This window comes from Ambystoma mexicanum, chromosome 10, assembly GCF_040938575.1.
Source record: "Ambystoma mexicanum isolate Mex_15411 chromosome 10, UKY_AmexF1_1, whole genome shotgun sequence".
Taxonomy (NCBI): Eukaryota; Metazoa; Chordata; class Amphibia; order Caudata; family Ambystomatidae; genus Ambystoma; species Ambystoma mexicanum.
This window is the reverse complement of record NC_090932.1, coordinates 1,616,613,703-1,616,628,543: the sequence shown is the minus strand read 5'-3', so window position 1 is coordinate 1,616,628,543 and position 14,841 is coordinate 1,616,613,703.

Genomic DNA, 14,841 nt, shown 5'->3' with positions numbered 1-14,841 from the left:
AGAATCCAGGAAGTAATTTGGGAATGACTCACATTTCCAGCTCGGATTCTGTCACTTTGGAGGTATTGCAGAGGCTGGTGTGGAGTCTCCACTATGATGTGTTCCACCTGGATAAATGGGCGGTAATTCTTCAATGCCCACATATTTGCCAGGAGTGCCTTCTCACAATCGTTGAATTTTTCCTCCACATAGGATAAAGTTTTACTCGCATAGGAGATTACTTTATTGACCTTGTCATGCTTTTGATATAATACTGCCGTCAAGCATGTATTAGAGAACCCTGTCTCCAAGAAAAACTCCTTGTTTCTGACAGGGTAAGCTAGGCAGGGCGCTTGTGAGAGGCTTCTTTTGAGCTGTCTTACTGCCTCTGATTGTTCTGGACCCCATTCCCACATGACCCCCCCTTCAAGCGATGAATCAGGGGTCTGGTGATCTCTGCGTAGTCCTCAATGAACTTTCTGCTGTAATTAGTCAGTCCAAGGAGGCCCCTTAGTTCCCGCAGAGTTGTGGGGTCTTTCAGTTTCTGGAGTGCTTCCGCTTTCTTTTCCTTGGGATAGAGACCCTGAGGATTAATCTCATGCCCCAAGAAATTAACACAGGTTCTACACCACTGTGCTTTCTGAAAGGAAAGTTTTGCTCCGGCGGCCCTCAACTGTGTCAGAACATAACGGATTTTTGCTATATGTTCCTCCACAGATGAACTTTTGATGAGGACATCATCTACATCTATAGCACATTTCACAGAGATGGGCCCTTAAATGGCCTGTCTCTTTGAAATGATAAAAAAGAAATCCATCCATGTTTTGTGGATGGAAATACAAATGTGACAGCCACAGTTTAAACCGCGGCTGTCACATTTCACGAAAAACTCATGACAGGGTCAGAAGTGACGGGTTTTCAGGATGTCCCTCATGAATATTCATGAGAAAAAAAATTGCATACATTTAGAATCATTGTATGCACATTCTTCTCATGAATATTAATGATGGGTATCCTGAAAACCCAACATGGATCTGGCCCACGAGGCCTGGAGTTGGACAACCCAGCTTTATAGTGTCAAATGGAGAGGCTTGTTGGAATGGAGGCCAACCACCCATCCCCTCTTGACAGAAGACATTACAACTGTAGGTAATTGCTCTGCCAGTTTAATGAAACCGATCATTCATGCAGTTCAGAAATGTTGCAAATAACCAATGTTGCTTTGCTGTCTGTGCAAATGCACCTTCCAGTCTCATCAGTAACACTAGCTTCTGCCAAGCGTGTGTTGCATGTGCTTGTGTGGGTGTGTGTGTGTGTGTGTGTTGCATGTGCTTGGTAACACCACTCTGTCAGTTGACGTCCTCAATGAAGGCGAGGCAAAGGTGTTCACAGCCATTCTCCTCCAGTTCAAATTTCCAATCACCACTGACCTGCCAACTGATGTACCTCTTAGTTGGCGTGGGAACTACACTGCATACATGCTCACTAACTCCCAACCCACATGTTGTCTTGGCATGTCAAGTAGGGAACAAGGTATGATATTGCATTGCTTACGGGAAGTTGCTAGCTTCTCAATTCTTGCCACCAACCTTTTAAAACCTTTGACAGACAATATTCCCTGAATTGGCAGTTTTACAAATGCATACACAGCCTCCCGTGAATAATTTTTTTGTGGTGTGTACGTGGAAGTGGGTATGTGCTTTCTATGCCTCGGGACCAGGGGTCAAGTCCTAAAAATTAAAGTGGGGGGACTCATCAACAAATGCAATGGGATGTGACGTCGCCAGAAATTAGCAAATCAAGATGAAATATGCTCTTTTCATTAAATTGGCTCTGCATAGCCACCCAAATTTAACAGGACAAATTGGATTTGCCTTTCATAAAGTCAACACACACACAAAACCAAGAGAGGATATTTTCATCTAATAGTGTTTTTGAAAAAGTTAAAAGGTGTGCATGTTTTAAATTCCAAGAACCAATACAAATGTTTTCCTTGGGGCTTGCACTATCAAAATGGGACTTTTCACCTTTAGTTGTTTTCTATTTTTTATCACGTTATATAGTGCAGTGGTGAAGTGTCTGGCCTGCACACCTGACGACTGTGGTTCGATCCCCGAGGTCGGCTTTAATACATGAATCCAAAGAAGGCATTAATGTTTCTCATTTTAGCTACGGGGGACTGAGTTCACCCTCTAAAAAAAGTGGGGGGACTCCGTCCACGCGTGTACCCTCGACTTGAGCCCTGCTCGGGGCTAAAGCTGCACTTCACTGACGACACTAAACATCTCTTGTGTAGTTGTATTCTCATGCAAACAGCACCTGTCTGAAAAGGTCAGACTGGTTTGCTCCCATTGGTGGAACAAGACTGATTTGCATTCAGGTGGTAGCCCTCTGCGATGGCACAACTGAGCTAAAAAAATGATGAAATGGAATTCGACCAGACCAATGCCAGTGCTTACGATTTATTCAAAGCTTTCCAATCATCGCTTTTTAGTGGTCTTTATTGAAGCAGGCAGTTCTCGTTCCATTTCAGAGCACACATCATGCAAACACAGTACTCTGTGGTGAAGGTTTCATCCAAAGTTACAGGAAATAATGTAATAAATGAGAGGAAAAACAGCTGAGGCTTTATTCTAGCCTCACAGAGCTGGGGCGCCTCCTTTCCCCAAAGTATAAGTAAAACATCATTCCACTTCAGAAAGACTTAAATCTCCTTTTTTAAGTCCAGGGTTAGTGTCTCTCTCATGCTATGTAATATATATATATATAAATATTCAAAGAAGAAACTTTATGGTTAAGCTGCACTAATAAAAACCTATGAAATTCAATGAAAACATGTTGTTAAAGGGACGTTATGGTTAAGTTGCACTAATAAAAACCTCTGAAATTTAATGAAAAAACTTTGTTAAGGGGACATCATGGTTAAGTTGCACTAATAAAAACCTCTGAAAGTCAGTAAAAAACCTTTGTTAAAGGGACGTTATGGTTACAAGTAAAACCTAAAAAACCCTGAAATTCGGCAGTTATGGTAAGCTAAGCAACCATAACTCGTGCCACCACCGTTCACTGCTAAAACTAACACCCAGGCCATCAAAGATGACATCACAAATGTCATTGATCACATATCTGGACCACTTGTTTTTGTTCACTGACATATATAGGCCAGGTGGTTTTGTTCACTGACAGAATAGAAACATTGAAAAAGGTGCTATATATCTAGATGTTAACCTTATCATATGTTCTTTAAGGACATTCCTTAGGGTTTGGCCTCAGCTCATGGTGCACATACATGGGGAAATGAGCAGGCCTAAAACACACAATTCATTTGTTTACATGTAGATACACTTTAATGTCATTAACATTTTCTGATGATGCTGTTTCTTTCTTCCTTAATTTAGTTTCCCTGTATGTGCCTCTGATTTGTATGCATTGTTGTTATTCATATGTATTGTTTGTACCAGCACAAGTGTTGTAAGTCTTGAATTGTTAGCTAATTATTACATGTTTAACATTACTCAACATTCTGATAAGGTGGCATTCATTATTGTACTATCCAAAATTACAAGATTATAAATAGTGTACTTCTATGGTGCATGCTGCAGTCATTGTCTATGTTTATATATGATTAGGTTTCTGTATTAACAACAACACTCCAATACAATGATTTTAGATGAGTACATTCTTTAATAGGTTAAGTACTTCACAATAGGTCTCCCGATCACCCCTGACATCTTGTTACCAACAATATAAACAAAAATCCTTGTAGGGACTTTTCATCAAAATGTATTTCATGTATGATGTCATCAGTGATGTCATCAATGACATTTGTGATCTCATCTTTGATGTCCTGGGTGTTAGTCTTAGCAGTGCACGGTGGTGGCGTGAGTTATGGTTGCTTAGCTTGCCATAACTGGCGAATTTCAGGGGGTTTTCGGTTTTACTTGAAACCATAACTTCCCTTTAACAACGTTTTTTCACTGAATTTCATGGGTTTTTACCAGTGCGTGCTATGTTCCTACAACTTACTAATATCATACTTACCCAAATAGCAATATTTGTGTCCAATTAACAAAGTGTCACCTTAATCCTCTGTCATTCCCCACCTTCTAGAATCATTTTTAACACTTGTATACACTTTTTGCAACTGTTTCAACTAGTTTGCATCCGTGGATGTCTACGAACATCTGACTTCATTGCGGACCTTCCGGACAGTGCCAGATGATCATACGCTGGCGCGCAGCATGATTCCGTGTCCGAGAACCCGTCCGCACATCACGATAAGATCTGTGCTTCACGGACAGTTCGGAACTGGATTTTCTACTGATCTAGGAACTTTCAACTTCAAAATTTCCCTTGCACAGCTCCAACACCTATTCCTACTCATTATCCAATAACAATCTAGTACACAGTACATACTTTTAGCAAAACTGCTATTTATCTTAAAATGGCATCAGCTAATGCCATCCCTCCTCCCCAACAGCCACCACCACTGCTGTAATCAAGGAGCTTGAGAAACACTGCCCCTACCTTAGAAATAACACACGCGCAACAATTTCCCCTGTCCACCTACCCGTCTATATTAGTGTTTGGTGCCTCTTCCCTCATTTCCTCCCCACATTTCGTTCTTAGCTCTCATGTCAAAAAAAAAGAAATACATCCAAAAACAACAAAAGGAATGTTCCTTTAGGAACCACCTTTCACAGTAAAAAAATAGAACTAAAAAAACAACTTTTAGACTCCATCTACTTTATATTTCTCAGTAAAGTACATAGACTCAATAAGATTTTCCAACATTTCCATTTGCATTTTGTGTTATGCTAATGGGAATATTGTGGTTTTCATCCTCCGTTCCAGGGGTTGGAACGGTGGATACCAGCCCGGCAGCCCAAGTTATCAGCCCAAGCGAAGCACCGGTGAATAACAAGGTCTCTGGATCATAATCCCCCCATTCCAGCCCCTGTAATGGGGGATGAAGGCCATTAGCACCCTAAGTTCCCAAAGCGGGAACCCAGGGTGCTGGAAAAAGGGATTTTTCTTCCTACACCAGGACACCTGTGGCGTCCCGGTGTAGGAAGGAAAGTCCTTTTCAAGATGGCCACCATGTAAAGGGAAGGTGGGGTTCCATACAGGACCTCTCTTCACTTTTCATGGAAGCCTGTTTCCAAGATGGCCACCATGTAAAGGGAAGGCGGGGTTCCATACAGGACATCTCTTCACTTTTCATGGAAGCCTGTTTCCAAGATGGCCACCATGGAAAGGGAAGGCGGGGTTCCATACAGGACCTCTCTTCACTTTTCATGGAAGCCTGTTTCCAAGATGGCCACCATGGAAAGGGAAGGCGGGGTTCCATACAGGGGCGCTTTTCATTTTTTCCATGGAAGCCTGTAGAAGGCGAAAAGAGAACCCTATGACCTTATTACCATAAGCACATTTTTCTTCCCTTTCAAATCTATCCCATTTTCGAATAACTTCACCACAAAGCCAGTCCCAGGTGGACATGGCCACTTTAACCCCATGTGTTGTCCCTCGTGGTGATGGCCAGTAGCCAGATTGTCCGGATCATGACCTTATTCCATGACCTGGACAATCTGGCCACTGCCCATGGCCACAGGCTACACCTCAGTCACCAAAGATATATCACTATTTTTGTACCTACATTATGACACTTGTCAAAAAATAAAACACGGGCACATTTGCAAAACCATGCTTTCGGGTCCTTCTCAATGCTCCTTTCAAATGTTTGCTGGAAATCCACCCATGTTTTATTTTGTCAAAAGTGTCAAATGTATGCACATACAATTGTCACAGAACCTAGCCCCCACTTGACAAAATCCATTCAGACTTTACGAAAACATTTATATCTAGATCTATAATCTTTTTGCAAACATTTGTGTAAATTTGTCAAATGGCACCACATTTATAAGTCTTTACAATATTTTGGGACCCCCCCTCTAATTCTGCTCCCCCTTGACACAATCCTACCAAACTTCGCAAAAACATTTACATCTAGATCTATTATCAGTTTGCCAAATTAAGTGTAGATTCGACAGATGGCACCTCCTTTATAAATCTTTACATTATTTTGGAACTCCCCCTCTAATTTTGCCCCCTCTTGACAAAATCCCACTAAACTTCACAAAAACATTTATATCTATATGTATTATCAGTTTGCCAAATTAAGTGTAGATTTGTCAAATGGCACCTCATTTATAAGCCTTTACATCATTTTGGGACCCCTCTTCTAGTTTGCCCCCTCTTGACAGAATCCCACCAAACTCTGCAAACTCATTCGGGATCAGGTCAGGATTATAATTGTGAAATTCCATGCATTTTAATTAAGTAGCTCCAAAGTTATAAGCCATCCTACAACTTCCCCCAAACAGCTGAAGTGTCCCAGAACCTCACGGGACTGTTCGTGAACATCCGAACTGTTTGCAGACTTTTGCGGAAGAAAACCCATTTTTTTGCTTCTTGCAGCCATATCCCGTCTCATCCTCATCACCCCTCACCTTCCCAGAGATGATTTGATAAGTTTGACAAGTACAATGTTGTGTTTTTTAATATGTTTTTACCGTGATGTCTGCGGACAGCGGCCAAAGGCCGTGAAATCAAGATGGCGGACGTTTCCAAAAATCTGACGTCTCCGCGAACATGACGCAAGTCGATTAACCAATTGGTGTACTGTCCACGGAGTGAACAGATATCACACATTTTTTTGACTTACATTTTGGTTGTTTGAAATTTGGTGAAAATCCGTCCAGCGGTTTGGGCTGTAGCCGTAGGCAAAGTTTTTTTCCCATTAAGTCTATGGAAAAAAAAGAAAATTTGGGACCCCCCATAACTTTGCCCCCCCCACGACCAAACCTCATCAAACTTTGCAATTCAGAGTGTGCCATATAATTTTTTTGCAAAGTTTGGTGAGGATTCGTCCAGGGGGAGTGAAGTTACAAGCCACCCAAAAAGTGTTCTTCCTATGGGTTTAGCAACTTAACCATAACTACACGGCCGCTACAGCAGGCCATATATATATATAGGTGTGTTTATATATATATATATAAACACACCACACACACACAAATAAATGTTCTCCAAAACACGGTGCTCAACCTACAAAGCAGGTCCTACGGTGGGTATGATAGGACAACTCCATCTATTAAAATGGTGTGTATATTTTGTTGTCTCATCTCACCAATGCTGCCATTGCAGCAAGGGTTTGTGAGAGAGACATATGGTTACTATATATATCTTTATATGTATATTCAGTGCAAAAAACATTAGTTAAGAGAGAGTTAAGGGGATCAGATCTAAAATAATAAAATCCCTGAAATTAAGCACTACGAATTTCTAGCAAGTCCACCTTAACCATGCGCCCCCTGTTGCACAGCATATGACCACAATAAAGATATCACTGATGACACAAATGATGAGATTACTAGTTACAGCATACATGGCATCAGTGATACCATCACTGATGGTGTCACTACTGACATTGTAGAGAGGCAGATGTACACATCATCTCTGGTGTCCGCCCCCTCACCTACGTGAAACTGGAATAGCAGCAAGAGAGCACTGTGTGTGACACCAGGGATCATCCCAATACCGCATCGAAGATAAGAGAGACGTTATGCACTCAGACAACCGGGTCGAATGAACCATTGCACTGACGTGGCAGAAGGATTTCTGCATACACCCTTGAACATGGAAGAGCTGTAAGAGAAATCAGACCAGAGCATAGTGACGTCATGTAGAGAAGATACAAGGACTAACTGAAAATATATGCAAATATTTGACAAATAAAGATGTAACTGAGGTAATAAGAGAAACATGTATGCAGAGACAAAGAAATCACATTCATTGAGAAGGTAAGTGAGGAGACGAGAAAAAGATTGACGTCAGACTCGTATAAAGAATGACCAAACTACCTCAGAGACGGACCACAGATGCAGAGCTGAAAGATGCTGTAAAACCGCTTTGTTTAAGGAACAAAGAAGTCTATTGGCCTGGGATCAAGGAGGCCACATCAAGGAATAATTGCAAGGCATAAGGGGCGTCAAGGAGGATAGGCTATGTACTCATGACAATATTTCCTGTTAGATTAAGCACAGAATAAAACATCTGCAAGTGTCAAATATTGAACTATTAAAGAGAGATGGAACAATCAAGTCGCCAGAGGTCAAGAGGAGTAATAGCACTGAGTATAAATTAATTAAATATCATCAAATAAAAGGACAAAATTGATAAAATCGTGGTCTCCTCACATGTGACTCTAGGCTCTAACTGAAGTTAGAGATGTACCTACACTCCCTTAAAAGTCCCAGAGAAGAGCAAGTTCAATTACAAAGAAGAAGCCTTGGCTCAGGACTTATCTGATGTTAAGCTAATTGACCAAGTGGGTAGTAGTGTGACATTGTTCCCTGCACCAGTGTTTCTTTTGCTGACGTGCTGCTAACAATCTGAAATTCCAAGGTTAGGAGAGAATGCAAACCAATTATGATGGCATGTGTAGCAGTGTACTATACAATGTTGCAGAAGTCAATATGCTGCTGTTATTTTGCTATTAATCTGTATTATACATATTTAGAGGTAGTTTGAGGCGTGCCTACTAGATAAGGGGCAGCCAATTATGTTACTAACACTTATATATATATATATATATATAATATAACTAAAGTACGTCGAAGTATGAAACTTTCGTATAATCAAAATATCGCCAGGAGTGTGTGAGCTGCAGTTTGTTTGTTCTGAACTAATAATAAAGTAGTACTTTGCCATATTCTTTGAGTCTGTCTGGTTATTTGGGTCTGAGATAGTATATTGTTAATTCCATCTGGCACTTGGAACGCTCTAGGTGCTACTGCACATTTTGGTAGCAGAGGATGGTTCTGATCCAGTCTCCTGGGCCTAGACCTAGACTCGATGCTTGATATCCTCTACCATCAGCCAGAAGATCACAGAGTTTCCTGTGAAGAGTGGAGAAAAAGACATACGTGTTCCGATAAGGCGGTCCACAGGTTCCCCTTTGATGGAATTCCTGTCCAATCCACTCAAGTGCCCTGTGAACAGACAGCAAAGTGGTTGATTGGGGAAGAGACGATACCGAGGGACTTGAGCCGAGCAACGGGTGTAAGTAGAGCATCAAAAGTGGCAAATAAAGGGGTGGGATTGTATTGTAAGTGGACATATAGACAGTAAAAGGTTTTTTGGGGGTTAAAAGAGAGAGAGAACAATAGCTCGATTCCTGGTTCCAAGGGGACGGACGGACATGCATTTAACTCTGAGTATGAGTATTTCATAGGTATTCCTGAGGCAAGGCTGACATGAAGAATGCCTGTCAAACTCCAACATGGCGGTAAACGTGAGATGAGATGCATTTACTAAAGACAGTAAAGGAAGGTGATCACAGAGAATTAAAAGTGCACATTTGTAAGGGCATAACACTTTCATGTTGTTTAAATTAGGAGACATAAAACAATATTAAGAACCAGCTGGTTACCAGATTCTAGTATCAAGAGATTGTCATCAGAGGAGGATACAAATGTAATGTCGCTTGTTCCCCCCTTCTTACTCAAATATATGTGTTGCCTCTCATTAAGGAGCATAGCTTGGCATGGTGAGTCCATGTCACCTGAACACGTGTTCTCCACTGCTGGACACTCATGTTCAGATCTTTGCAGTCTGGTGATTTGATTCGTTTTCCTTTCAACTGGATTAAGACACCACAAAATAAAGATATTACAAAGTGCCTCCAGTGGTATTGCATGGAGTAACTTCTGATTGCCCCAAAACATCCCACATGCAGAACTTGGAGCCTAGCCAAATGTTAAAAGACCATACATGTATGTCCATTCACCCTTCTTCATATATTATGCCTTCCTCTGACCATGTACCCCTGATCCACTAGATCCTACTTCTGCTGAAAGTCCCAGACTCTTGTTTAAGCATGGAAATAGGCCCTTTTAGACCAATATAAACCCTCAACCCTCCATTCTGGCATGATAGTGTCACTTAGCAGCATTTATATCACTGTCCAAGGTTGTGGGCCAGTTTAAGAATGTTTAGTTTCACAAAGAGGTGTGAAACTTCTTATATAAATCAGTATTAAGTCTGTGACTGCATAATGAGCGGAAGGTGGATATGGATAGGGCAGCTATTGTCTGCTAATGCAAAGGTGCTCTGCTCTAGCATGAGGGAGATTATGAGATTGAACCTGCTGCCCCTCTTCTCCATCCTTGCCCCGGAACATTGCCCAGCTTGCCCGCCCATAGAACCGGCCCCGTAAATATGACACATGCTCCTCTCCATGGAACGTTTTGTTAAGTGACTTCAATTCAGCACTCCAACTAAGTCAATGCCTAGTCTGGGATGCCCCAGGGAAGCCCTTATTTATATATTTTTATGACAAGTTCATGGATCTGGATGATAAACCCTTGTGGAACGCTACTCTCTTTAAATCCCCCTGACCTCACTGAGCCAAGAAGTAGGTTTGTTTTGCAAATTAAAAGATTTATTTGAAAAATTAAACAATATTTATCACACTTTTATGAATAAATTAATATTTGATAGCACACTTATGAATATAATGTCGATCAACAATGGGTAATGTAACAATTGCAGACTCTTTTCAATCAGTGAGGAGTTAGTATAGAAAGGATAAGGTAGCAGAGAATACTTTTATGGTTTCAAGGAAAAGCAATGATGGAAAGAATGCAGCACAGAAATAAACTGATATGGTTTCAACAAGAGATAATATGATTACTTTTTCTTTTGACAATTCACCCCCCCACCTATGCAATATAAGGAGATGGAAGAAGAGCACACAGTTTTCAGGAATACAATCAAATGCAATACAAATTCCAGTACCTACCCCCTAGCAAGCTTATAGCAACTGGTATTCTTTTAAACAGTCAAAATACTTTAAAATGCGATTTGCAATGAAGTGAAAAATATGCTAAAAATGATTTTAATTCCCTATAGGAGATTCAGGGTAGGTGACAGCTACTTAAGATTGGTTCAGGTGAACACTCTCAGTGATTCATGAATGATTATCAGGTTGAAAACGGAGTTCAGCAGTTGAAGCAAAAGACAGCTATTTTTGACAGGTAAAGACGTTGAGTCAAATTGCAATTTGCTGCACTTTTTCCGAGTGCGTCGAGCGAGATTACAGAAAAACTATAAGGAGCTTGTTGGAAAGCTTAGATTCTTAGCTTTAAAATGAAAGTTAAATCTAGCTCTTAGGACATGCGGTTCAAAAGATACGGACGTTTTAGTGGAGGTAGATTCTCAGAAATAAGTACGATTCAAATGACAAATGACACTTTCACAGGTTTGAAATAACAGAATGTACACACAATTTCTATGCAGTTCTAAATACGTGGAAATGGTTGGGATGAGATTATTTTTGACTAAGAGATTGGTTCTGCACAGTTCTGGCTGGATACTCACACTATAAATTTGAAATAGGCCATCAAGATCTGGTCAACAGGTTTAGACTGGACTTCTAGCGGGCGGGTGGTTCTGAAGTCACAGCTATCTGGGTCGGCTCTGCTCTGCTGGTCTGTATCTCTTGTTCTGGCAAAAGTTCTTGGCTAGAATCAAACAGCACAGCCCGGCTCTTTTTTTCTGATGTGCGACTTGGAAGTCTGGGGTAAATCAGTTTTCAGAATTGTAAGGCCAGCTGAGAATACTTTTAGCTTGCAGTAGGCCTTCTGCTTCAACGTTCTGGAGTCTGGAGTCTGGTTTTCTAAGTTCTGGTCTCTAGATAGTGCCTCAATTTGGATGTCGTCTGTCAAAGTGCTTCGCAAGAAAGTGGAAAGTGAATGTCCCTACCTGGGTCTCAATGGCTCTTTTTATGTCTTTTGAAAATGGGTGGGAAGGCTGAACTTCTATGCCCAATCCGCCGAGGATCCTGATAGACGAGAGGATTCTCTGTCACCTGACTGGGGAACTGAATTGTGAGTCATCCTGTGTTATCAGGCATCATTTTTATGGCATACAGAAAGAATACTCCCCTTGTCACTTTGCACACAAATCTATTTTTGATTCCAGTGCATATTTATCTATGTACAATTTTTCTAATATTATATGTCCAGTTAACATATTTTCTGTAGCGCCAAACTATCCAATCCCTGTCTTTGTAAGATGTTGTGTTCACTTCTGACAGAATTCTGCCCTTTTCATCCAGAACACAATCTCTAAACTTTTCCAGAATTTACACAAATGTGTGCAAGGAATATGGGCATCAGATGATGAAGTGTCTGATTTTTAACGTACAGATATTTGGAGTAATACCCTATTTTCCGCTACTACCCCCCAGAACATACCACAGAGTACTAACACCTCTTAAAATGTGCTCAGAAAAGTCACAGGAATAATATTATTGATATAATTTTGACAATTTTGTACTATGAATTATCCATCTTTTCAAATGTATGCTCTGGCTCAGAGGGGTGTGGTTTCCCAAAGCACATGGGGAATTTCTGGTTTATCCACTTCCTCCAAACTCAGCTGGCTCACAGAGGCAGTCCCCATCCCATTTCCTTCCAAGAGGAAGCCATTTACGACCCCCTGATTTAGCAATTGCTTGGAGCAAAGGGAAGTTCATTGTTCACTTTCCCTGCAGTCCCAGGTACCCCTCCCCTGATTCAATCAGAGAGGTGTAATCTCCTTTTGGTGGGGCAGCAGAAGGCAGGCCAGGCCTGTGAATACAGTTGCTGGGCAAGTTTCAACTCCTGTCGGGGGTAGTTGCTGGGCAGAATTCAGTCCCTTTAAGCCAGGCTTCAGCCAAAGGTCACTTTTGTTCCCATTTTTTTTCATTCAAATCAAACTTACAATTTTGACACATGCAGCTAGAACGCTGATTCTAAGTTCAAAACTATGACATTTAAACAGTTGCAACCTATGTGACACTCAAAAGTAGGTCACTCATTTATTTTAAACATTTTGATTTTAGTGGCTTTAAATCCCATTTCACTTAAGCTGCTGACATCCACAGCCCAGCCAGTTTTGTTATGAAGATTATTTTAGGCTCTTCATCTTTCCAGATTTGGTATGCACACAAGCCTTCATTCTACCAGACGTCTGCTGGTGTTCAGTAAGATTTTTGAATATCTTGCAATGTTTGAAATAGGCATTTTGAGCTTCCATTCAGAGAAACAAAGGGGATTTCAAAGCACTTTTTGAGCTAACAGGCACTGCTGTTTTTCCTTTGGCACCACGTTTCACTCATGGCGCTTCTGGCGCATCACGTTCGCACTGGTGGGTGGCGGGTCAGGCGACCATTTTGTTGTATGCAAACACTGCGCGGTTTTCCTGCATTCTGGCGCAAATGTGACCTTTTCGGCCATCTTGGATTTTCTAAGCCCACAGCACCAAATGTTGCAGCATAATAACTTGAACGGGGTCAATACACCTGACAGTTTGGTTCCATGGTTGCTTTAGCATCTTCAAATTGTGCACCCCCCACAACTGGCGAGACTGCCTAGTTGCTGCGCTGGACTTCCCTTCCTGCTCAGTCAATTTCTAATCTCCACCATCTCCCTCCTGCTGTGCAAAGCATGCTCAGGCTTCTGTAGTGTCACCTTGATCTTGCAATGGCTCCCTGTGGACATTAGATCTTTGCATTTTAGACCACTAACCCCTCAAGAAAGCATTAAATACTTGCTCTCCCACCAAATCAAGCTTGGGAATGTGTGTTTATCTGGTAAGAGAGCATTACAACCAGGCCACAACCACCAATGATGTCCCTCGTCACCTGAAACCTGCATGGACATGCATCTTTTAGGTCATTTAGCTACACCACCAGCTCCCGCCATCTGAATCATCGGCCATCTACTCGCAACTGCCAAAGATACCCATTGATCATCAGGCCACCTGGCCAGCATCTACTGGTTGGCCTCCTACACCCTAAAAAAGCATGCCAGTAACCCAGCTCAGTCAGCCACACCTGACAGTCCCAAAACCAAGAGGATATAGTAATTGGTAATGTTGAGCTCTCACAAAGCTAGAAACAAAACAATGCCAAGGCTTTGCCCTAAATCCCCTTGGAATCGACAGGATTCTATGGAGGATTCTGAGGAATGACAGCAGGTGGTAATTCACACTGCTGTAAATCCTCCATTTTTTGCAGATAAAGTCAGATAGCACAGCGAGTAAAGCGCCCGCTTTGGCATCTGTGCAGAGCCTGCCGACGCAGCTTTGAATCCTGGCAAGGCCAAACTCAGCCTTTCATCCTTCTGAGGTTGATAAATGAGCACCACACACTGTGGGGAAATAAGCAGCGCTCAGGTGCCTGAGGGTTCAAAGCGCTACATAAAAAACATTTTAAAAACAAAGTGGGGAGATGACTCCAACCAAGTGCTGCTGGTATTTCTTTCACTTCTTTACTTTCAGAGTCCTAATTTGGCAGTGCATGAAAGTGGCGGTTAAATTTCGGTAGCAGAATTTTGACACCACTTTTTCCAACACTGCCAAACTCACAATAAGTGCCAAATGTTAAGTTATGTTATGTTAACTGTATTTGTAAAGCACACATTCACCAAAGCATGTTGGCACTAGAAACAAACTAGCCTGATTTGCATATGGTCTTTCCCTTCTGTAATGGCTTGGCAGGCGAAGAACGGTGGTCTGGAGGGTTGCCCAGAGCATTGCCAGTGGTTAAGATTAAGTCTAAACCTTCCAGCCATCACCTCTTTGTTTTTGCTATGTCACCCCGAGTGGGACGGGTATGCCCAGACGTGGGTCCCGTGCCTGCTGGGCCTAGAGACCCAAGCTACTCCTCACTGATGAGCCCCAACAAGGGCGAAACATGTTTGGGGATGCTTGCGGTCTCGTGCAGAAGGGATGTGGCCTAGCAGTTCGGGCTGG